The sequence below is a fragment of the Plecotus auritus genome (genome assembly GCF_963455305.1).
Source record: "Plecotus auritus genome assembly, chromosome: 1".
In the NCBI taxonomy this organism is placed as follows: Eukaryota; Metazoa; Chordata; class Mammalia; order Chiroptera; family Vespertilionidae; genus Plecotus; species Plecotus auritus.
In genome coordinates this window covers 118,120,809-118,142,986 of record NC_137770.1, presented here as the reverse complement: position 1 = coordinate 118,142,986, position 22,178 = coordinate 118,120,809, and the positions used below count along the sequence as shown (strand labels likewise).

Here is a 22,178-nt window from a genome sequence, read left to right as displayed (position 1 = left end):
GTGGAAGTCAATTTGCATATTACCTCTTTATTTCATAGGACTAGAGGCCCGGTGAACAAAATTCGTGCACGGGGGGGGGGGGAGGGGTGGTGTCCCTCAGCTCAGCCTGCACCCTCTCCAATCTGGGACCCCTCTAGGGATCTCCGACTGCCCATTTAAGCCTGATCCCACCGAGCAGTTGGACATCCTTCTCACAATCCAGGACTGCTGGCTCCCAACCGCTCGCCTGCCTGCCTTCCTGATTGCCCCTAACTGCTTCTGCCTGGCAGCCTGATCACCCCCTAACCACTCCCCTGCCAGCCTGATTGATGACTAACTGCTCCCCTGCCAGCCTGTTTTCCCCCAACTGCCCTCCCCTGCAGGCCTGGTCAACCCTAACTGCCCTCCCCTGCAGGCCTGGTCCCCCCCAACTGCTCTCCTCTGCAGGCCTGAGTCCCTCCCAAGTGCCTTTCCCTGCAGGCCTGGTCGCCCCCAACTTCCCTCCTCTGCCAGCTTGGTCACCCCTAACTGCCCTCCCCTGCTGGCCTGATTGCCCACAACTGCCCTCCCTTGCAGGCCTGGTCCCTACCAACTGCCCTCCCCTGCTGGCCATCTTGTGGTGGCCATCTTGTGTCCACATGGGGGCAGGATCTTTGACCACATGGGGGCAGCCACCTTGTGTGTTGGAGTGATGGTTAATTTGCATATTACTCTTTTATTAGATAGGATAGAGGCCTGGTGCACAGGTGGAGGCCAGCTGGTTTGCCCTGAAGGGTGTTACGGATCAGGGTGGGGGTTCCCTTGGGGCATGGGGCAGCCTGGGCGAGGGGCCTGTGGTGGTTTGCAGGCCGGCCACGCCCCCTGGTGACCCAAGCGGAGGCCCTGGTATCTGGGATTTATTTATCTTCTACAATTGAAACTTTGTAGCCTGGAGCAGAGCCAAGCCTTATGCTTGCTCCATGGCGGCAGCCATTTCTGTTGGGATTTATGTATCTTCTATAATTGAAACTTTGTAGCCTTAAGCGGAGGCCAAGGCAGGCCAGGGTGTGCGGAAAGCTTGGCTTCCCCCATTGCCAGGGGCAACCCTAGCCTCCTGCTCTTTTTCCAGCTCCATGGCCGCCCCCATGTCTGTTTGGATTTATGTATCTTCTATCATTGAAACTTTGCAGCCTTGACTGGAGGCCTAGGCCAGCAAGGGCAGGCAGAAAGCTTGGCTTCCTACATTGCCTGGGAAACCCAAGCCTCCCTCCTGCTCTCTGTGGCCGTAGCCATCTTGGTTGGGTTTATTTGCATATTCGCTCCTGATTGGCTGGTGGGCGTGGCTGGTGGACGGGGCTTGTGGGTGTAGCGGAGTGATGGTTAATTTGCATATCACTCTTTTATTAGATAGGATTATATCTCAATACAATGGGGTTGGGGGAGAGATTTACATCAACCTGACTTCCAAGTATTGGGATATTTTGCCATTAACACGGGAACACACACTGAGATATGGAGCCGGCCTATCACAAGCTGGCTTTTTTATTGGTTAAATCATCAGAGAGTTCTCATATTTTATAAGCATGTTTTTGTATAAGACTATACTATAAAACTAAAAGTAAATTTATAGAGAAACCAAGATGGCGGCATAGGTAAGCACCTAAACTGCTGCCTCGCACAACAATTTCAAAACTACAACTAAAAGACAGAACGGACACCATCCAGAACCACAGGAAAGCTGGCTGAGTGAAAATTCTACAACTAGAAGGAAAGAGAAAAGCTCACAGAGAATTGGAGGTACGGCAAAGGGTCTTTGTGCGCGCAGAGAGGAAGGGCGGCTAAGAGCCTGGCTGGCTTTCTCTGGTGGAAGGGGGAAGGAAGCCCCCAACCGCACTGAACCCCAGTTCTGACTGCACTGAACCCCAGTTCCGTGAGAGCCCCTGGGGACCCACGCTCTTACCGGAGGGGGAGTCTGGACTCTCGGGCGGAGACTCTGGAGCCGGGGAAGGCAGAGGTCTGAAGGTGCGTGCGTGCCAGTGCACACAAAGGCTGCGGAGGTTGCCACAGGCTTTCCCTAGTGGAAGGGAGTCAGAGGCTCCTGACTGCACTGAGCCCCAGTTCTGACTGCACTGGACCACAGTTCCAGGCGAGCCCCTGGGGACCCATGCTCTTGTGGGGGGAGTCTGGACTCTTGGGTGGAGACTCTGGAGCCAGGGAAGGCAGAGGTCTGAAGGTGCGCGCGTGCCAGTGCGCACAAAGGCTGCGGAGGTTGCCACAGGCTTTCCCTAGTGGAAGGGAGTCAGAGGCTCCTTACTGCACTGAGCCCCAGTTCTGACTGCACTGAACCACAGTTCCAGGTGAGCCCCTGGGGACCCACGCTCTTGTGGGGGGAGTCTGGACTCTCGGGCGGAGACTCGGGAGCCGGGAAGGCAGAGGTCTGAAGGCGTGTTCGTGCAAGGGCAAGGCTGACTGGAAGCCAAGACTGTCTGCTCTGCCCTGAGACTCCACCCCATCCAAGCTGAGCACAGAGGCTATTGCAATTTGGCAAGTCTAATCCTATAAGGCTGTCTCCAGCCCCGAACTTCTCCCAGCATAGACACAGCTGATCCTTACAGCCAACTGGCCTGGAGGTCAATTCCTCCCAGTGATACCAACAACAATCAAGACTTAACTACAACAAGGCTGTACACACAGTCCACAAAGGGGTGCACCAAGAGTGTCCACCTCAGGTTAACTGGGGAGGCCAACCCACTGGGCCATATAGGAAACCTAGCACACAAATCTACCCTACCAACTCAGGGAATCAGTGAAAATTTGGCATGAAAGAAACAGAACACAAACGAAAGAAATGGAGGAAAACAAACGACTGGATATAGAATTCAAAAGCACGGTTATAAGGCTTTTCAAGAACATCCTAGAAAAGGCCGATAAATATAACGAGACCCTCGAAGATATGAAAAAGGACCAACTAGAAATTAAACATACACTGACTGAAATAAAAAATATTATACAGAGACCCAAAAACAGACTAGAGGAACACAAGAATCAAGTCAAAGAATTGAAATACAAAGAAGCAAAAAACACTCAACCGAAAAAGCAAAAAGCAAAAAAAAAAAAAAAATCCAAAAAGTTGAAGATAGTGTAAGAAGACTCTGGGACAACTTCAAGCGTACCAACATCAGAATTATGGGGGTGCCAGAAGAAGAGAGAGAGCAAGATACTGAAAACCTATTTGAAGAAATAATGACCGAAAACTTCCCCCACCTGGTGAAAGAAATAGACTTACAAGTCCAGGAAGCGCACAGAACCCCAAACAAAAGGAATCCAAAGAGGACCACACCAAGACACATCATAATTAAAATGCCAAGAGCAAAATACAAAGAGTGAATATTAAAAGCAGCAAGAGAAAAACAGTTAATTACCTACAAGGGAGCACCCATACAACTGTCAGCTGATTTCCCAACAGAAACTATGCAGGCCAGACAGGAGTGGCAAGAAATTTTCAATGTGATGAATAGCAAGAACCTACAACCAAGATTACTCTACCCAGCAAAGCTATCATTCAGAATTGAAGGGCAGACAAAGAGCTTCACAGATAAGAAAAAACTAAAGGAGTTTATCACCACCAAACCAGTATTATATGAAATGCTGAAAGGTATTCTTAAAGAAGAGGAAGAAAAAAAAAGTAAAGAGAAAAATTATGAACAACAACTACATATCTATCAACAAGTGAACCTAAAAATCAAGTGAATTAAAAACCTGAGGAACAGAATAATCTGGTGAATATAATAGAATCAGGGGCATAGAAAGGGAGTGGACTGATAATTCTCAGGGGGAGAGGGGTTTGGGGGGTTCAGGAAGAGACTGGACAAAAATCATACACCTATGGATGAGGACAATGGCGGGGAGGTAAGGGCAGAAGGTGGGGTGGGAACCGGGTGGAGGGGAGCTATGGGGGGGAAAAGGAGAAACAATTGTAATAATCTGAATAAAGATTTATTAATAAATAAATAAATAAATAAAAGTAAATTTAAAAGTTAAAAGAAATATATGAATATATGGAAAAGTATTTCAAATGTACTTACCTTAAAGTAAATTATATCTACATGAAAGGCTAAAATAATGTTGCTCTTCAGATGTGGCAAATTATGTCCAGTAGGTGTTCAAATAACTTCATTTCATTCAACATCTTTTTTATCTTTTTTAAAAAATTTTATTAAATTAACTAGAGGCCCAGTGCACGAATTCATGCACCAATGGGGCCCAGCATCCTGGCCTGCGGGATCGGGCTGAAAACGGCTGTCTGACATCCCCCAAGGGATCCCAGATTGTGAGAGGGTGCAGGCCAGGCCAAGGGACCCTACTGGTGCACGATTGGGGCCAGGAATGGATGCGGGAGGTTGGACAACCAGGGAGGGGCCATGGGAAGGACCATCAGAGGGCTCCAGGGCATGTCCAGCCTGTCTCACTCAGTCCTGATCCAGCGGACCCCAGCAGCAAGTTAACCTACCAGTTGGAGCATCTGCCCCCTGGTCGTCAGTGCACGTCATAGTGAGCGGTAGAGCAGCCTAAGCATATCATTAGCATATTATGTTTTGATTGGTTGGACGGACAACTGGACACTTAGCATATTAGGCTTTTATTATATAGGATGAGGTTACATGGGTTAATAAAACTCTATAGGTTTCAGTTGTACAATTATATAGGTTTCAGGTGTACAATTCTGTAATACATCTATAATTTGTATATTATACTGTGTGTTCACCAAACAAGTCTCCATCAGTCACTTTTTTACCATCTTCTACATTCCCATATCCTCCTTTTCCTCTAGTAATCACCACACTATTCTCTATGCCTATGAGTTTGTTTGTTATTGCTTAATCCCTTCACCATTTTCACCTAGCCTCATAATCCCTTTCTGACTAACTTAGCATAATGCTCTCCATGTCCATCCATATTATGGCTAAAGTTAACATTTCCTTCATTTTTATAGCTCAGTAATATTCCATTGTAAAAATGTACCACAGTTGTTTTTATATTTATTTATTTTTTAATTTAAATTATTTATTGTTTAAAGTATTACATATGTCTCCTTTTCCCCCCATTGACCTCTCGACAGCTGTTCCCATCCCCAGCACATGCCCTCACCCCCCCTACTAGTCTGTGTACATGAGTTATGCTTATATGCATACATACAAGTTCTTTGGTTGATCTATTACCCACCCCCCACCCCTTCGCTGCCTTCCCTCTGAGGTTGGACGGTCTGTTCGATGCTTCTATGTCTCTGGATCTGTTTTTTTTCATCAGTTTATATTGTTCATTATATTCCACAAATGAGTGAGATCATGTGATATTTATCTTTTTCCAACTGGCTTATTTCGCTTAGCATAATGCTCTCCAGGTCCATCCATGCTGTTGCAAATGGTAGTAAGAATTCCTTCTTTTTTACAGCAGTGTAGTGTACTCCATTGTGTAGATGTACCACAGTTTTTTAATGCACTCGTTTGCTGATGGGCACTTAGGCTGTTTCCAAATCTTAGCTATTACAGATTGTGCTGCTGTGAACATGAAGGCTCATATATCCTTTCTGATTGGTGTTTCTGGTTTCTTGGAATGTATTCCCAGAAGTGGGATTACTGGGTCAAATGAGAGTTCCATTTTTAATTTTTTGAGGAAACTCCAAACTGTTTTCCACAGTGGCTGCACCAGTCTGCATTCTCACCAGCAGTACACGAGGGTTCCTTTTTCTCCATATCCTCACCAGCACTTGTCATTTGTTGATTTGTTAATGATAGCTTTTCTGACAGGTGTGAGATGATACCTCATTGTCGTTTTGATTTGCATCCCTCTGATGATTAGTGACTTTGAGCATGTTTTCATGTCTCTTGGCCTTCTGTATGTCCTCTTTCGGAAAGTAGCTATTTAGGTCCTTTGCCTATTTTTTTATTGGATTGTTTATCTTCCTTTTGTTAAGTTATATGAGTTCCCTATAAAACAGCTCTTTTTCTTTTCCTTTTTTTATCCACTCGTCTACTGATGGACCCTTGGGCTGCTTCCAAATCTTGGCTACTATCAATAAGGTTGTAATAAACATATGAGGTGCATATATTCTTTTGAATTAGTGTTTCAGGTTTCTTCAGATAGGTTCTCAAAAGTGAAATTACTGGATCAAAAAGCAGTTCCATTTTTTATTTTTTGAGTGAACTCCATACTGTTCTCCACAATGGCTGCACCAATCTGCATTCCCACCAACAGTGCATGAGGGTTCCCTTTTCAGTGCTTGCTGTTTGTTCATTTATTGATGATAGCCATTCTTACACGTGAGGTGATATCTCATTGTGGTTTTAATTTTCATTTTCCTGATGATTAGTGATGTTGAGCATCTTTTTTTTTTCTTTTTTAATCTTCACCCGAAGATATTTTCCATTGATTTTTAGAGAGAATGGAAGAGAGAGGGAAAGACAGAGAGAAATATCGATGTGAGAGAAACAAATCAATTGGTTGCCTCCTGCAAGAGCCCCGACCGGGGACTGGGCTGGGAGGAGCTTGCAACTGAGGTACATGCTCTTGACTGGAATCGAACCCGGGACCCTTCAGTCCACAGACCAATGCTCTATCCACTGAGTTAAACCGGCTAGGGCTTGAGCATCTTTTCATGTGTCTCTTGGCACCTCTGTATATCTTCTGTTCAGGTTCTCTGCCCATTTTTAAATGGAATTGTTTTTTTCGAATATGAATTGTACGAGTCCTTTATATATTTTGGATTATTAACTCCTTATCAGATATGTCATTTGGAAATATCTTTTCCCATTCAGTAGGTTGTCTATAAATTCTTGACAAACCATTTCTGTATTGTCTGCACCAGGGTTGATGATGCCCACCATCCTACCCTTAATATGCCACTAATTATATTTATTGTTAATTGTTGTCTATACCATTGTCCTGCATCCTATCCCACATTAGCTCCATGAGGCCGGCCAATGTTTCATTCAATGATGTATCCCATCTAGAAAAATTTTGGGGCATTTAATAGGTGCCCAATAGATATTTGTTGAATGAACAAATGATTGAATAAAGCTTAAGGTTAGGGACACTGCTTCTATGATTTTTTTCTTTCCCAAATATTTATGAGAGATCAGTATATAGTGGGTACTTTGTTAATGTTAACTGACTGATTCAAATGCTTGGTGTACGGTCTCTTTTCTTGGAACTCTGGCATTTTCACATGAATTTTAGAATCAGTTTGTTAAATTTTATAAAAGAATTTAGGATTTGATTATTACTGCTGTAACAAATTGCCAGAAACTTAGTGGCTTAAAACAACCCAGACTTATTAGCTTACAGTCTGGAGGCCAAAGTCTGAAATAGATCTTGTGGGGCTAAAATCAAGGTGTCAGCAGGGCTACATTCCTTCTGGAAGCTCTAGGGGAGATTCTGTTTTGTGCCTATTCCAGCTTCTAGGACTGCCTGAATTCCTTGTCTTGTACCACCCTTTCACCTTCAAAGCCAGCAGTCACATTTCCTTCTCTGCCTCTGGCTCTTCTGCCTCCCTCTTTCCTTTAGAAGAACCCTTGTGATTACACTGGGCCCACCTGAATAATCCAGGATACTCTTCCTATCTCAAAATCCTTAACTTAATCACATCTGAAAAGTCCCCTTTGCTGTGTAAGATAACTGATTACACAGGTTCCAGGTATTAGGACATGGTCATCTTTGGGGGAACCATTATTTTGCCTACTTTGGCATCTTAACAATGTTAAACCTTCCTATTCGTGAACAAAGTATTTATCTCTATATATTTATGTGTTCTTAAATTTCTGGGCAATTTTCAGTGTGCAGACCTTTCACACTGAATAATTGCCATATTTGTCCCTAAGTATTTTAAATTGTTGATGTTTTTGAAAATTTTGATATTTTTACATTTTCAAATTCCAACTATTCTTTATTAATTTGTATAAATTTAATTCTTAGTTATTGATCATGTATCCTGCAACCTTTCTAAGATCCATTTATTAGTTCTAGGAAAATCAGATTTCCTACAAAATAATTATGTTGTCTGTGAATTAAGACAGTTTTACTTCTGAGACTTTGAAACCAGGCCTTGAAGGCTACACAGGTGTTCATTTGGCCCAGAGGAGGAAAGGGATCCCAGGCAGAAGAGAGGACAGCATGTGTGTGAAGACATGGCCCTTAGGCAAGGACAAGGAGTTGTGGATGATAGCAAATGAAGATGGCACTAGTGAACCTGGAAAGGCCTTGTGTGCACAGCCCTCCAAGACCTGCTGTACCAGCCAGGACATGTACCAACAGGAGTTCCTGGCACAGAGTGACTGGTTGCACGCAGCTGAGCAGGAGAGCCTTAACCACTCTGAGGAGCTCAACCTGGTGCTGGATGAGATCAAGAGGGTCGTGTCAGAGAGGCAGGTGCTGCGAGACAGAGACGGCAATCACATCTGGGTCAGGCTCACCGAGGACCGACGACTGAAGCTGTGGAACATCTCGCATGCCTACTGTCTTCCAACACCTGCCGCATCTGCTGGCCAAGGTAAGCAGCCTGCAGCCCACAGTGCACGTGGGCCAGGGCCGCACGGGAGTGTCGCTGGTGATGGGCATCCCCAGTGTGTGGTGCGAGGTACATTTGTATCTGACTGACAAGCTGTACTCGCTCATCTCAGAGCTGAGCTCGCAGGAGAAGGAGAACTCGGTCATCGTGGTGATTGCCGAGACTGAATCTCAGTACACCTCAGTGGTGACGGAAGGGATCCATTCCGGGCTCCTGGAGGTCATCGGCCCTTCCCCACACTTCTACCCTGGCTTCTCCCGGCTCTGAGAGTCCTTTGGGGACCCCAAGGAGAGAGTCAGATGGAGGACCAAACAGAACCTCGATTACTGCTTCCTCATGATGTACGTGCAGTCCAAAGGCATCTACTACATACAGCTGGAGGACAACAAATAGCCAAGCCCAACTACCAGAGCACCATGAAGAACTTCGCTCTCCAGCAGCCTTCAGAGGACTGGATGATCCTGGAATTCTCCCAGCTGGGCTTCATTGGGAAGATGTTCAAGTCACTGGACCTGAGCCTGATTGTGGAGTTCATCCTCATGTTCTACCAGGACAAGCCCATCGACTGGCTCCTAAACCACATTCTGTGGGTGAAGGTCTGCAACCCTGAGAAGGATAGGAAGCATTGTGACCAGCAGAAGGCCAACCTCCATATCTGCTTCAAGCCATCCCTCTTCCAGCACGTAGGCACGCACTTCTCACTGGTGGGAAAGATTCAGAAACTGAAGGATAAGGACTTTGGGAAGCAGGCGCTAGGGAAGGAGCACATGACCATCCCCCCACCCACCCTCCCGGGCCATAGTGAGCACGAGCCTCAAGACATACCAGCACTTCACCCTGGAGAAGGCATACCTGCGTAAGGATTTCTTCTGGGCCTTCACAACTGCTGCAGATGGTTTTACCCACTTTCGCTTCTTCCAGCCACTGAGCCTTGAGCGGTTCTTCTGCAGCGGAAACATTGAGCACCCAGAGGACAAGCTCTTCAACACTTCTGTGGAGGTGCTGCCCTTTGATAACCCCCAGTCAGACAAGGAGGCCCTGCAGCAGGGCCACTTAACCACCCTCCGGTACCTGCAGAGCCCCGCTGGCTACCTCCAGATAGGCTCCTTCTACAAAGTCATGGCCAAGGGCGAGATGGACCCTGCCTTCGGTCCCCTGGAAGCACTGCGCTTCTCCATCCAGACAGACTTGTCTGTGTGGGTCATTCTGAGTGAGATCTTCCTGAAAAAGGCAGACTAACGGAGGACTTCTGAGGACTGGCCCTGAAGCCTAGGAGACTAGGGATGTCTTTGCTGCTGCCCCCACAGGGCCAGATGTGGCCCACCCAGCCTGAGAGGTTGTTCCTGGCACCTCTCAACAGCCTGGGGTTGCCACTGGTGGAGAGGCCCCAGGAGCTGGTGCTACCCACCCACCCGGCCACAGAAAGAGGTTGTGGTCCCCACATTGTGCCTGAAGCCGGCTTATGCCACCCTGAACTATTCGCAGCTGGAAGGTGGGCTTGAGCCAGGCCATTGTAGAAGAGCTTTTTCCTGGGCACCTGCTCTCTCCAGCACAAACACTGTAATGCATATACTACTTTATGTGCTGTGTTTTTTATTCTTGGATACATTTGATTTTTTCCACATATCTATATATATAAAGAGGTAATATGCAAATTAGGCTGGATGCCATAATGGTCACAACCAGTCAGGAGGAGGTTGCGTGCACAGATGAGGCCCAGAGTGGAGATGGAGACAGAGACAGGGGGCCTGCCCGAGCCTGTGTGGCGGCTCAGGCGGCTCCGGAGCAGACACAGGCAGGGGGGTAGGGGGGTCCTAGGATGGAAGTCAGGCCTGGGTCCCGGCTGCCCGTGGCGCCAGTCAGGCCTGACTTCAGTGGCAGCCTGAGAAGTAGGCAGAGGACAGACCACTGAGGGTCTTATATACCATAGCAGGGAGCTTATATTTTATTCCCCAGAAGGAGGAAAAGTGAAGAATGTCAAGCATGGGAGCATCCTGGTCTTGCTTTCATTTTAAGTGAACCATTCTGATGGCTGTGGGAAGGATCAATTTAGACAGCTGCAGTGTTTTTGGGCCCAAGAAAAAGAGAGACTGATGTTGGGAACTATGACTAGACAGAGGCAGTGGATCAGAGACATATTTATGAGGAAACCTGACGGAACTATTTGGCTGATTACACAGGGATGAAAGCAAACATAGAAAATGGTATTAGCCCAGGTTTTCCAGTTTGGGCAACTTCATTGAATGGGTGATTCTAATAATTGGGAGAAGGTATTGAGGAAAAGGAACAGTGTAAGGGAGCTTGCTTAGTTCAGCAATAGCCAAACAATTAGGATAGAAGACAGACTTAGTGCTCTTTCTTTGCTGCAACATTTGTTTTTCTGCCTTCAGTCACCACCATGTAAGGCTAATGTGCCATCTTTTCTCCTAATCTAAGATATCATCTATCTTCTACACATTCCTGTCACCTAAATTAGCTTTTCTGCATGATCCCTTAAAAATACTTATCAAAGTCATTCAATGCTTTGTGAGTATGGGGACTTTCAAGATGTGGAAACATTATGAGCCTATATAATTGATAAATAGATATTGGGTGCTCAATTTTTAACAATAAAAATCAGATACTGAATGTGGTCATGCCAGAGGCATAATTTTAATGAGCCAGTGTCTCTTTACTGAAGTGTCACACTTCAAAAGAGATCCTCTCAAATAATACAATGCATAACACTCATCTGGATTGCCTGTTAAAATGTAGGACCACACCTTGAAAAACACTCCTTCTAGAGCTCATTTTGGTGTATAAGTCTCCCTCCAAGTAAAGCAATCCCATATAATAAAAGTGTAACATGCAAATCGACTGAACGGCGGAACAACCGGTCAGTAGGGGCCGGAGAGCAGGTGTCGCCAAGCCAGCCAAGGCACATACCAGCAGGCAGAGGGAGGGGACGGCGATGGGGTGGGGGAGCGGCAGCAACCAGTGGCAGTGGGCTCTGAGAGTCCTTTGGGGACCCCAAGGAGAGAGTCAGATGGAGGACCAAACAGAACCTCGATTACTGCTTCCTCATGATGTACGTGCAGTCCAAAGGCATCTACTACATACAGCTGGAGGACAACAAATAGCCAAGCCCAACTACCAGAGCACCATGAAGAACTTCGCTGATGCCATCCCCTGATCGCCCACCTGGTCACCTCCCGCAGAGGGAGGCCATGGGCGGCAGCAGCAGCAGCAGGGCGATTCAGAGCAGGGCCGCCCAGCACCATCCCCAGATAGGCCTGCTGGGGTTGCCTCCTGCAGAGGGAGGCCACCAGTGGCCGTGGCACAATTGGGGGCGGGGCTGGCCACTCGCTGCCCGCACCATCCCAATTGGCCCACCAGTCACCTCCCACAGAGGGAGGCCAGACTGCGGCTTAGGCCCGCTCCCTGCTCCCTAAGCTGTCAGTAGAACATCCCCCAAGGGGCCCCCAATTGGAGAGGGTGCAGGCTGAACTGAGGGAACCCCTCCCCACCCCCCATGCCCAAATTTCGTGCACCAGGCCACTAGTATTTCTATAAGAGCGTGACTTGTAATAAAGGGTTAATGAAGAAAAAAAAAGACAGTTTTACTTCTTCCTGCCAATCTGGCTGCTTTTTATTTATTTATTTTTCTTGCCTGATTACAATAGTTAGAATCTCCAATGAAATGTTGAATATAACTGATGAGAGTGAACATGCTTGTATTGTTCCTTATCTTAGAGAGAAAGCTTGACTTTTCACTATTAAGTATGATGTTAACTGTAGGTTTTTCATAGATGCCCTTCATTGGCTTGAGGAAGTAATTTTTATTCCTGGTTTGCTGAATTTTAAATTGGAAATGGATGTTGGAGTTTGTCAAATGTTTTTTAATATATTCTCTTATCTATTGAGATGTTCATATGGTTTCCATTTTTTGGTGAATCACATTAAGCTCAAAACACTTCCTAATCTCCCTTTTAATTTATTTATCCAAGTGGATTTTTAAAATTCAAAATATTTGGGAATTTTTTTCAAAGAACTACTGTTATTGATTTCTAATTGAATTTGTGCTCAGGGAACATACTTTTAAATTTACTAAGACTTGCTTTATGGCTCAGAATTTGGACTGTCTTGATAAGTACTGTGTGTATATTTGAGAAGAATGTGTACTTTGCTGATATTGGGTAGAGTGTTCTATAAAAAGTTAGTCAGGTCATGTTGTTTGACAGTGTTGTTCAAGTCTAATATAATATAGACTTGCTGATTTCCATGTACTTCTTTTATTATTTATTTATTTATTTATTTACTTTTATTTTTTTTAAATTTCTTTATTGATTAAGGTATTACATATGTGTCCTTATTCCCCCATTACCCCCCACCTCCCATTCATGCCCCCAACCCCCTGTTTTCTGTGTTCATTGATTAGGCTTACATGCATGCATATAAGTCCTTCGGTTGATCTCTCCCCCTTACCCCCACCCTCCCCAACCTTCCCTGAGGTATGACGTTCTGATTGATGTTTCTCTGTCTCTGGATCTATTTTTGTTCATCAGTTTATGTTGTTCATTATATTCCACAAATGAGTGAGATCATGTGATATTTACCTTTCTCTGCCTGGCTTATTTCACTTAGCATAATGCTCTCCATCTCCAACCATGTTGCTGCAAATGGTAAGAATTCCTTCTTTTTTACCGCAGCATAGTATTCCATTGTGTAGATGTACCACAATATTTTAATCCACTCATCTGCTGATTGGCACTTAGGCTGTTTCCAAATCTTAGCTATGGTGAATTGTGCTGCTATGAACATAGGGGTGCATATATCCTTTCTGATTGGTATTTCTAGTTTCTTGGGATATATTCCTAGAAGTGGGATCACTGGGTCAAATGGGAGTTCCATTTTTAGTTTTTTGAGGAAACTCCATACTGTTCTCCACAGTGGCTGCACCAGTCTGCATTCCCACCAGCAGTGCACCAGGGTTCCTTTTTCTCTGCATCCTCGCCAGCACTTGTCATTTGTTGATTTGTTGATAATAGCCATTCTGACAGGTGTGAGATGGTACCGCATTGTTGTTTTGATTTGCATCTCTCTGATGATTAGTGTCTTTGAGCAGGTTTTCATATGTCTCTTGGCCTTCTGTCTTCTTTTGAAAAGTGTCTATTTAGATCAGTTGCCCATTTTTTGATTGGGTTGTTTATCTTCTTTTTGTTAAGCTGCATGAGTTCCCTGTAAATGTTGGAGATTAAACGCTTATCATTGATATCATTGGCAAATATGTTCTCCCATGCAGTGGGCTTTCTTGTTGTTTTCTTGATGGTCTCCTTTGCTGTGCAAAAGCTTTTTATTTTGATGTAGTCCCATTTTTTTATTTTCTCTTTAGTTTCCATTGCCCTAGGAGCAGTATCAGTGAAGAAATTGCTTTGGCATATGTCAGAAATTTTTCTGCCTGTGGATTCCTATAGTATTTTTATGGTTTCTCGTCGTATGTTTAAGTCCTTGATCCATTTTGAGTTTATTTTTGGGTATGGTGTAAGTTGATGGTCTAGTTTCATTTTTTTGCATGTATCTGTCCAATTTTCCCAAACCCATTTATTGAAGAGACTGTCTTGACTCCATTGTATGTTCATGCCTACTTTGTCAAATATTAATTGAGTGTAGTGATTTGGGTCGATTTCTGGGTTCTCTATTCTATTCCAATAATCTATATGTCTGTTCTTGTGCCAGTACCAGACAGTTTTGAGAACAGTGGCTTTGTAATACAGCTTGAAATCTGATATTGATATCCCACCTACTTTGTTCTTCTTTCTCAGGATTGCTGTGGTTATTCGGGGTCTCTTTTTATTCCAGATGAATTTTTGGAGAGTTCCTTCTAGGTCTGTGAAATATGCCGTTGGTATTTTAATGGGGATTGCATTGAATCTATAGATTGCTTTGGGTAGTATGCACATTTTAATGATGTTGATTCTCCCAATCCATGAACATGTATGTTCTTCAATCTGTTTACGTCTTCCTCTGTCTCTTTTTTCAGTGTCCTGTAGTTTTCCATGTATAGGTCTTTTACCTCCTTAGTTAAGTTTATTCCTAGGTATCTTAATTTTTTTCGTGCAATGGTAAATGGGATTGCTTTTTCAGTCTCTCTTTCTGTAAGTTCACTATTGGTGTATAGAAATGCCATAGATTTTTGGCGTTAATTTTGTATCCTGCTACATTGCCGAATTCATTTATTAAGTCTATTAGTTTTTTGATGGAGTCTTTCGAGTTTTTTATGTACAATATCATGTCATCTGCAAATGAGGACAGCTTTACTTCTTCTTTTCCAATTTAGATGCCTTTTATTTCTTCTTCTTGTCTAATTGCAATGGCTAATACTTTCAGTACTATGTCAAACAGGAGTGGTGAAAGTGGGCATCCCTGTCTTGTTCCTGTTCTTAGGGGAAATGGTTTTAGTTTTTGCCCATTGAGTATGATGTTAGCTGTGGGTTTATCATATATAGCTTTTATTATGTTGAGGTATGATCCTTCTATTCCCACCTTGTTGAGAGTTTTTATCAAGAAAGGGTGTTGGATTTTATAAAATGCTTTTTCTGCATCAATTGATATGACTATGTGATTTTTTAAAATTTCTTTATTGATTAAGGTGTTACATATGTGTCCTTCTTCCCGCATTACCCCATGCCCCCCACTCATGCCCTCAACCCCCTGTTGTCTGTGTCCATTGGTTAGGCCCATATGCATGCATACAAGTCCTTTGGTTGATCTCTCCCCCTTACCCCCACCCTCCCCTACCTTCCCTCTGAGGTTTGATGGTCTGATCGATGTTTCTCTGTCTCTGGAACTGTTTTTCTTCATCAGTTTATGTTGTTCATTGTATTCCACAAATTAGTGAGATCATGTGATACTTATCTTTCTCTCACTGGCTTATTTCACTTAGCATAATGCTTTCCAGTTCCATCCATGTTGTTGCAAATGGTAGGAATCCCTTCTTTTTTACCGCAGCATAGTATTCCATTGTGTAGATATACCACAGTATTTTAATCCACTCATCTGCTGATGGGCACTTAGGCTGTTTCCAAATATTACCTGTGGTAAATTGTGCTGCTATGAACATAGGGGTGCATATATCCTTTCTGATTGATGTTTCTAGCTTATTGGGATATATTCTTAGAAGTGTGATCACTGGGTCAAATGGGAGTTCCATTTTTAGTTTTTTGAGGAAACTCCATACTGTTCCCACAGTGGCTTCACTAATCCGCATTCCCACCAGCAGTGCACCAGGGTTCCTTTTTCTCTGCATCCTTGCCAACATTTGTCATTTATTGATTTGTTGATGATAGCCATTCTGACAGGTGTGAGATGGTACCCCATTGTTGTTTTGATTTGCGTCTCACGGATGATTAGTGACTTTGAGCATGTTTTCATATGTCTCTTGGCCTTCCTTCTGTCTTCTTTTGAAAAGTTTCTATTTAGATCCGTTGCCCATTTCTTAATTGGATTGTTTATCATCCTTTTGTTGAGTTGTATGAGTTCCCTGTAAATGTTGGAGATTAAACCCTTATCGTTGATATCATTGGCAAATATGTTCTCCCATGTAGTGGTCTTTCTTGTTGTTTTTTTTTTGTTTGTTTTTTTTGTTGTTTTTTTTGTTTTTCCCTTAATTCTTTTTTTTTTTTTCAAATTTTTATTAAGGTATTATATGTGTACATATGTTACCATTGCCCCCCCCACCCCACTCCCATACCTGCCCTCACCCCCCAATGTTTTGCATCCATTGGTTACTCTTATATGCATGCATACAAGTCCTTCAGTTGATCTCTTATTTCCCCCACCTCTCCCTAACCTTACCGCTGTAATTAGACACTCTGTTTGATGCTTTACTGCCTCTGTAACTATCTTTTGGTTCATCAGTTTATAATGTTTTTCATTATCCCTAAATGAGTGAGATCATGTGGTATTTTTCTTTCATTGACTGGCTTATTTCACTTAGCATAATGTTCTCTAATTCCATCCAGGTGTTTACAAATGGTAGTAATTCCTTCTTTTTTATGGCAGCATAGTATTCCATTGTGTAGATGTACCATAGTTTTCTGATCCAGTCATCTGCTGACGGGCACCTAGGCTGTTTCCAAATCTTAGCTATTGTAAATTGTGCTGCTATGAACATAGGGGTGCATATATCCTTTCTGATTGGTGTTTCTGGTTTCTTAGGATATATTCCTAGGAGTGGGATTACTGGGTCAAATGGGAGTTCCATTTTCAGTTTTTTGAGGAAACTCCATACTGTTCTCCACAGTGGCTGCACCAGTCTGCATTCCTACCAGCAGTGCACGAGGGTTCCTTTTTCTCCGCATCCTCGCCAACACTTGTCGTTTGTTGATTTGTTGATGATAGCCATTCTGACAGGTGTGAGATGGTATCGCATTGTCGTTTTGATTTGCATCTCTCGGATAATAAGTGACTTTGAGCATGTTTTCATGTGTCTCTTGGTCTTCCTTCTGTCTTCTTTCGAAAAGATTCTATTTAGGTCCGTTGCCCATTTTTTTATTGGATCATTTATCTTCCTTTTATTAAGTTGTATAAGCTGCCTGTAGATGTTGGAAATTAAACCTTTATCAGTGATACCATTTGCAAATATGTTCTCCCATACAGTGGGGTTTCTTGTTGTTTTGTTGATGGTTTCTTTTGCTGTGCAAAAGCTTTTTATTTTGATGTAGTCCCATTTGTTTATTTTCTCTTTATTTTCCATTGCCCTAGGAGCAGTATCAGTGAAGAAGTTCCTTCAGCATATGTCTGAGATTTTTCTGCCTGTGGATTCCTCTAGTATTTTTATTGTTTCTCGTCGTATGTTTAAGTCCTTTATCCATTTTGAGTTTACTTTTGTGTATGGTGTAAGTTCGTGTCTAGTTTCATTTTTTTGCATGTATCTGTCCAATTTTCCCAACACCATTTATTGAAGAGACTGTCTTGACTCCATTGTATGTTCATGCCTCCTTTGTCAAATATTAATTGAGCATAGTGGTTTGGGTCAATTTCTGGGTTTTCTATTCTATTCCATTGATCTATATGTCTGTTCTTGTGCCAGTACCAGGCTGTTCTGAGAAGAGTGGCTTTGTAATACAGCTTGATATCTGGTATTGAGATCCCACCTACTTTGTTCTTCTTTCTCAGGATTGCTGCAGCTATTCGGGGTCTTTTTTTTATTCCAGATGAATTTTTGGAGAGTTCTTTCTAGGTCTGTGAAATATGCCATTGCTATTTTTAATGGGGATTGCATAGAATCTATAGATTGCTTTGGGTAGAATGGACATTTTGATGATGTTGATTCTACCAATCCATGAACACGGTATGTTCTTCCATCTGTTTATATCTTCCTCTATCTCTTTTTTCAGTGTCCTGTAGTTTTTTGCATATATGTCTTTTACCTCTTTAGTAAAGTTTATTCTTAGGTATCTTAATTTTTTTGGTACGATGGTAAATGGGATTGCTTTTTTAGTCTCTCTTTCTGTAAGTTCACTATTGATATATAGAAATGCCATAGATTTCTTGGTGTTAATTTTGTATCCTGCTACATTACGGAATTCATTTATTAAGTCTAATAATTTGTTGATGGAGTCTTTAGGGTTTTCTATGTACAGTATCATGTCATCTGCAAATAAGGACAATTTTACTTCTTCTTTTCCAATTTGGATGCCTTTTATTCCTTCTTCTTGTCTGATAGCAATGGCTAGTACTTCCAGTACTATGTCAAACAGAAGTGGTGAGAGAGGGCATCTCTGTCTTGTTCCTGTTCTTAGGGGAAATGGTTTTAGTTTTTGTCCATTTATTGTGATGCTGGCTGTGGGTTTATCATATATGGCTTTTATGATGTTGAGGTATGATCCTTCTATTCCCACCCTGCTGAGAGTTTTTATCAAGAAAGGGTGTTGGAATTTGTCAAATGCTTTTTATGCGTCAGTTGTTATGACTATGTGATTTTTCCCCCTCAATTTGTTTATGTGATGTATCACATTTATTGATTTGTGGATATTGTACCATCCTTGCATCCCTGGTATAAATCCTGCTTGGTCATGGTGTATGATCTTTCTGATGTACTGCTGGATCGGATTTTCTAGGATTTTGTTGAGGATTTGGGCATCTCTGATGGATATTGTCCTGTAATTCTCTTTCATTGTGTTGTCTTTATCTGGTTTTGGTATTATGGTGATGCTGGCTTCATAGAAGGGGCTTGGAAGTGTTCCTTCCTCTTGAATTTTTTGGAATAGTCTCAGGAGGATAGGTTTTAGTTCTTCCTTGAATGTTTGGTATAACTCTCCTGTGAATCCGTCTGGGCCTGGGCTTTTGTTTGCTGGAAGCTTTTTGATGACTGCTTCAATTTCTTCCATAGTTGGTGGCCTATTGAGATTTTAGAATCTTCCTGAATGAGTTTTGGAAGGTTGTATTTATCTAGGAATATGTCCATTTCCTCCAGGTTGTCTAATTTGTTGGAATAGAGTTGTTCATAATATTTTTTTAACAATCTTTTGTATTTCTGTGTGTTCTGTTGTTATTTCACCTCTATTACATTTCTGATTTTGTTTATTTGAGTCGTCTCTCTTTGGTTCTTGGTGAGCCTGGCTAGAGGTTCATCAATCTTGTTTATCCTTTCAAAGAACCAGCTCTTGGTTTCATTGATCTTTTATTGTTTTTTTGGTCTCTATGTCATTTATTTCTGCTCTATTCTTTATTATCTCCTTCCTTCTGCTCACTCTGGGCTTTTCCTGTTGCTCTCTTTGTAATTCTTTGAGTTGTAGCATTAGATTATTTACTACCATTTTTTCTTGTTTTTTTGAGGTAGCCCTGGAGAGCTATAAACTTCCCTCTCAGGACTGCTTTCATTGTGTCCCATAGATTTTGTATTGTTGTGTTTTTATTGTCATTAGTTTCCAGAATGTTTTTAATTTCTTCTTCTTTGATCTCATTGGTGACCCAATCAATATTTAATGACATGCTATTCAGCTTCTAAGTGTTTGAGTGTTTTGGATCGTTTGTATTGTAGTTTATTTCTAATATTATGGCATTGTGGTCTGAAAAGATTCTTGCTATGATTTCAATCTTCTTGAATTTGCAGAGACTTTGCTTGTGACCCAGTATGTGGTCTATTTTTGAAAATGTCCCATGTGCACTTGAGAAGAATGTATATTCCACAGCTTTGGGGTGAAATATTCTGAAGATGTCAATTAGGTCCATCTGATCTAGTGAGTCATTTAGGATTGTTGTTTCTTTGCTGATTTTTTGTCTACAGGATTTATCCATTGATGTCAGTGGTGTATTAAAGTCCCCTACTATTATTGTATTGTTGTCTATCTCTCTCTTGATATCTTCCAGGAGATTTTTTATGTATTTGGGTGCTCCTGCATTGGGTGCATATATGTTTACCAGGGTTATATCCTCTTGTTATATCGATCCCTTTAGTATTATGAAGTGGCCTTCCTTATCTCTTGTTATGGCCTTCATTTTGAGGTCTATTTTGTCAGATATAAGTATTGCTACCCCAGCTTTTTTTTTTTTCATTTCCATTTGCCTGAAAGGTCTTTTTACATCCCTTCACTTTCAGTCTGTGTGAGTCCCTTGTTCTGAGGTGGGTCTCTTGTAGATAGCATATATATGGGTCATGTTTTTTTATCCATTCAGCCACTCGATGTCTTTTGATTGGAGCATTTAGTTCATTTACATTTAAGGTTATTATTGAAAGGTACTTTGTAACCATTTTTATTTTTTGAAGCTGTGTTCTTTCTTACCATTTTCTTTCTTCTTTTTACAGCATTCCCTTCAGCATTTCTTGCATTGCTGGTTTGGTAGTGATAAACTTCCTTAGCCTTTTTTTATGTGAAGCTCCTGATTTCCCCTTCAATTTTGATTGATAGTCTTGCTGGATAGGGTATTCTTGGATTGAGTCCCTTGCTTTGTATCACTTTGTATATCTCCTTCCATTGCCTTATAGCTTGATGTGTTTCTGTTGAGAAATCATTTGATAATCCGATGGGAGATCCTTTGTAGGTGACTCTCTGTCTCTCTCTTGCAGCCTTTAAGATTCTCTCTTTGTTGATAACATTTGCCATTGTAATTATGGCGTGTCTTGGTCTGGGTCTTTTGGGATTCATCTTGCTTGGGACTCTTTGTACTTGAGTAACTTTTTTCTTCCCCATATCAGGGAAGTTTTCTGTCATTATTTCTTCAAGTAGATTTTCTAATCCTTGCTGCTCATCATGTCCATCTGGCAGCCCTATTATACGTATGTTATTTTGTTTTGCATTGTCCCAAAGCTCCCTTAGGCTGTACTCCTGCTTTTTAATTTTTTTCTCTAGTTGCTGTTCAGATTGGGCTTGTTTCTGTACCTGATCTTCTAACTCGCTGATTCGGTCCTCTGCTTCTTCTAGTCTACTGTTGAAGCCTTCCATGGTGTTTTTTATTGTAGCTATATCATTTCTTTCTGATTTTTGCATAGGTTGTTGATTTTCTCGTCCATCCGGTGTATGAATTGTATGACCATTACTCTAAATTCTTTTTCTGTCATGTTGCATGCTTCTGTTTCACTTATTTCTTTACTTGGCGATTTCTCCTTTTTTTTCCTCTGGGGATTGCTTCATTGTCTCCCCATTCTGACTATCACCAGAAGGTTCAGATGTCGAGTTCTGGGAGCCTTGACCATGTGCAGTGGGAGTTTTGCACCCCCCAAGTGTCACTGAAGAGTTCTGATACCAAGACATGCGGTTTCTGTGGGTTGGTGGGAACCACACTCGTCCTGGGTCAGAGTCACAGGTGCTTAGTGTGGCCTTGTGTGTGCACCTAGAATCAGGGACCCTGCCTGCACCATGTTGAAACAGAGAACTGACTGGCGTATGCCAAAAATCAAAGTCCCCTATTGAGTGTCAGGAGTCAGAGGCTCCCTGTGTCCATGCCGAGAATCAAGTATCAGAGTCTCTGTTTCTTGGTGCTACCTCACACTGACAATCAGGTCCCTGTGTGCACATGCGCCAAGAATTGGAGTTGTGGAGGATCCAAGATGGCGGTGTAGGTAAACACCTGTACTGCTGCCTTGCACAACAATTTCAAAACTACAACTAAAAGACAAAACATCTATCACCCAGAACCACGGGAAGGCTGGCTGAGTGGAAGTTCTACAACTAGAAGGAAAGAGAAAAGAGCATTGAGATGTGCACAAGCACTGAAAAGCTGAGGTACGGAGGCATGCTATCCGGGCTGGTGGCAGGCGTTGCTTTTTTCAAGCCCCCAATTACTCTGAAATCCAGTTTATGGGGAGACACGTGGGACCCAAACTCCTACAGGAGAAGCTGGACTGTCTGCCATCGGGTCGGAAAGTGAGGGTGGCTTACTTGCAGAGCTGCGTGCAGGAATAATTGTTTACTGCGCTGGGGGGCGGGACGCGGGGACATGGTTGGAGACGTAGAGCCGGCTAACTGGCAGCCCTCGCAGTTTGCCATGCCCTAGCCCAGTGACGCCCTGAGACCCCGCCCCACACAACCTACAAACCCACCCAAGCTCCAAGCAGCAGCTTTAGCATATAAATGGCCTGCCCTGTCGCAGCTTAACTTAGCAATCTTGCAGCCTGGGTCAGACAGCTCTAAAACCTCCAAACCCCAAGCAAAGAGGAGAAAACTAGTTCTCACTA

General features: G+C 42.9%; 1 protein-coding gene and 1 pseudogene across 2 annotated transcripts in view; both read left to right on the top strand.

The window, feature by feature from the left end:
- Positions 1-22,178, top strand: part of LOC308242792 (meiotic recombination protein REC114-like) — a gene marked incomplete at both ends in the record, with an annotated part of 210,888 nt that overhangs the window by 63,457 nt on the left and 125,253 nt on the right. The window lies entirely within an intron of this gene.
- On the top strand, positions 8,128-9,760 carry LOC308254378 (alpha-1,3-mannosyl-glycoprotein 4-beta-N-acetylglucosaminyltransferase B-like; annotated as a pseudogene). Its single transcript has one exon. The product of its transcript is annotated as an alpha-1,3-mannosyl-glycoprotein 4-beta-N-acetylglucosaminyltransferase B-like (transcript).